The sequence below is a fragment of the Sinocyclocheilus rhinocerous genome, unplaced genomic scaffold, assembly GCF_001515625.1.
Source record: "Sinocyclocheilus rhinocerous isolate Xijiao unplaced genomic scaffold, SAMN03320098_v1.1 scaffold1002, whole genome shotgun sequence".
NCBI lineage: Eukaryota > Metazoa > Chordata > Actinopteri > Cypriniformes > Cyprinidae > Sinocyclocheilus > Sinocyclocheilus rhinocerous.
Window position 1 is genome coordinate 556318 of NW_015623463.1, and position 3393 is coordinate 559710.

Genomic DNA, 3393 nt, shown 5'->3' on the forward strand with positions numbered 1-3393 from the left:
ATCCTGTGCCAGACAAAAAAAAAAAAAAAAAAGCAAAATGTATAAAAATAAGAAAATAAACATATATGAAAAGGCATAATTTATTTTAAATGTCATTAATCCTTGAGGCCCTACCTCAGATTTTGTATTTATGTATAGAAATTTGAATCATAGTATCTTTGCCAATAATACAATAAAAGACCATATTTATCATAAAATGTATAACCTCTTAATCAATCAATAAATGTTAATGTTTTCAACTCCAGTTGTGTTCTTATATGCCTGAGGTGTTTTGAGTAATATTTTGTTCAAAAACACACATGCACACATACTGTACAAACTTACACATGCTTCACAAGACAAAATGGTTGCAGTTAAAAAAAAAGAATATCAGAAATTTCATATCAAGAAAAAAATATCAACAGAAGTATCTTTGTCAAAGAAGTACACTGGAAGTTGTAAATAAAACAAAGAGTATGTCTTAAAAGAAAATACTATTTCAGTCATTCTACTTCAAAATGCCACATCAAATTCAACGTGTTACATGTTGTTACTTTGTAATAATTTGTGAAATTTAGTAGCAATTTCTAAGTAAACATTTTTTTTCAGTGTACTGTACCCTCCTGCTCTTGTATGTTTTTCATGCATGTGAAACATTAGCACACAAGAACTTGATCGAAAACTAGTTACATTTTCTGATGCATTAGACAACAGAAATATTGTATTGAAGCAGTCAGTTGGGCATGACATTGCTGACTGTTCTAGTACACAGCATATTCACTACACAGCACAAATTATACAGGTCAAAACTGGCATTTAGCATTTTAATTGTTAGAAAAAAAAAATTCTTTGAATTGGTTATACTGTAGGTCAATTCCTTACAAGATTAAATTATTTTAAATGATCATTTCAAATCCAATTATTCTCTTGATGTCTCACAGCTCCGTATATTACCTGGGGCTCTTGATCTTCTTTCGATCTCTGTTTAGTTTTCCTCTGATTGTGAGCAAATGTTAATGCTGCATAGTTCACCTCCTCTGTTTTTGACTAAAACAAAACAAAACCCCCCAAAAATGTTAAAGATAGATTACAACATTTAACAGCTATTAAATATTTGAAAGCACCAAATCATGTAGAATATGAAGAAAATTTCTTACATTTTGACTTGCGTTAGTTTGTGAAATGCCTGAAAAAACTAACAAAAGTGAGACTAGAAAAACAAAGACTGCATGGGCATACTTTGAAAATATCAGTGTAGGCGGCAAATAAATATTACCTGCTCTATGTTTCTTTAAGATGTAACACAGAATGACGTTGAGAAGTATCGACACCACAATGATTGTCATCAGTGTTGGCCGAACATAGGCAGACTGTTTCCCTATAAGATGAAATATAGAGTATGTGGACATTATCTTGAATTATTCTGGTAACACTTTACAATAATGTCTCACTTGTTAACAGTTGCATTTGCTAGCATTAACAAACAATGGAATAAAAAAAGTTTTACTTTATTAATCTATGTTAATGTTAATTTAATAAAAACACAAGTACTATGTTACTACAAATACTATGTTAATGTTAGTTTTATAAAAAAAGTTAATTGTTCATGCTATACATGCATTAACTAATTAACAACACTGAATTTTAAAAACACGAAATTAGTAAATGTTGAAATTATTATTAAAATTAATAATGTTGCCATTATTCTTTTAAATCATTACAACAACTTTAAAAGTACACTGTAAAAATGTTTTTTTTTTTTTTTCAAAATTGTAAAAAAAAAACAAATTGGAAAATGTTCAAGAAAATACTAATTAAGTCATTCTAATTAATATTAAGTCATTCTACTTCAAACTATGATGTTTAATTCAATGTGTTATTTGCCATTTATTTGTAATTATCTGTGAAATTTACTAGCAAGTTCTAAATGAACATAAATTCAAAGTGAATCTTGCACTAGTTATTTTCAGTGTAAAAAAACACATTTTTGAATGTTTTAAAATATTTGATTTAATAATTTTTTGTCTCTTTACTATTCAGCTATATTAATTGAAATCTTAGTTATCTTCTAATGAATATCAAGGCGGACTTACTGCAGCCATCTTCCTTTTCCTTAATTATTTCCGTTCCTATAAACAAAGCAAGTCATTTCATATTATAATAAGTCACAATGTATAATGCAATATCTGAAAGTAACAAAATCATGAAACTAAGGCTATTCGCAAAGTATTTCTTCTCACACTTCAGGTGCATTAAATAAAGTACATATGCTGGGTACATTCCAATCAAATGCTTATCATTAAAATGCTCTTCAAACATCAGTCTTGTTCCATTTCCAAAACACATTCTATTAAAAATAATCATCCCACAGAAGTACACAGCGATGTCTGTTTGCTCGATGTTCAGTACTGAGAGACTGAAGCTGAGCTGGTTCCATGTTAATCTATACTTTGAGGGATCCTGAAATTTTTCTCCAATCATTATGCCAGTTTTGTCTGATTCAGCCAAAGCCACAAGAACTGGAGCAGAACTGTTTTGTAATTTTAACCAGAACACTTTAAAGTGTCCATTGTCTGGAGTGAAGCAGTGAAGAGTTGTGGAGTGTCCAGGCTGAACTCTCACTGCTGACTCTGGTTGAGACACATGCAGTAAAGTGCCCACAGCAAATGCACCTAAACATTAAAAAATATAAAATAAAATTTTAACTACTTTCAAAAACAGCATCCCAGTCCTTAGACTATGTACAGTACACACGGAATAACTCTGACTAAGTGATTTTTAATTAATTGTTTGTGTCAGAAAGTCATTTGCCTAAGGTTTAAAGAAAAATCTTAAGTTCATACTCACACAGGTTAAGTATAATGCATGTGATGTATGATAATTTAGTCATCTTAACTGATCTGTAGAAGACTACACATGCAACAGGCCTTTCTGCAGGACAAAAGATCAATCTTGAAAGGATTATAGATTGAGTGTTGGGTTGAAGGCTTTGTGCAAATTATGCAACTTGACCGCTTTAGCCACATCTTCCTGTCATGTGGTCTAAACTTGTCATTCATTGGGTTGCTTTTAGTACAGAAATCTTTGTTGTATCTGAATAAAGGTCATTCTTTTTTATTCATTCATATCACTAAGTTCCAGCAAACGGATTAGCTAAGATACTTAGCCTACGTTTTATTAGTTATTTGCAGCACATACAGTATAAAGTGCCAAATCAAGGCACATAAAAGGTTAAACAAGAAGTACATCTTTTATGCACGTAATACATGCATTAATTCATGCATTAATTTTAGCTTACTGGCCTTACTACAAAATCTATAGCATCAGCCAGGCTGAGTTTCCTCAAAAATGTTGGCCTAGTTCAAAAGGAATGTAACAATAAAGCGTCTCAGGTTACTTATGTAACCATGGTTC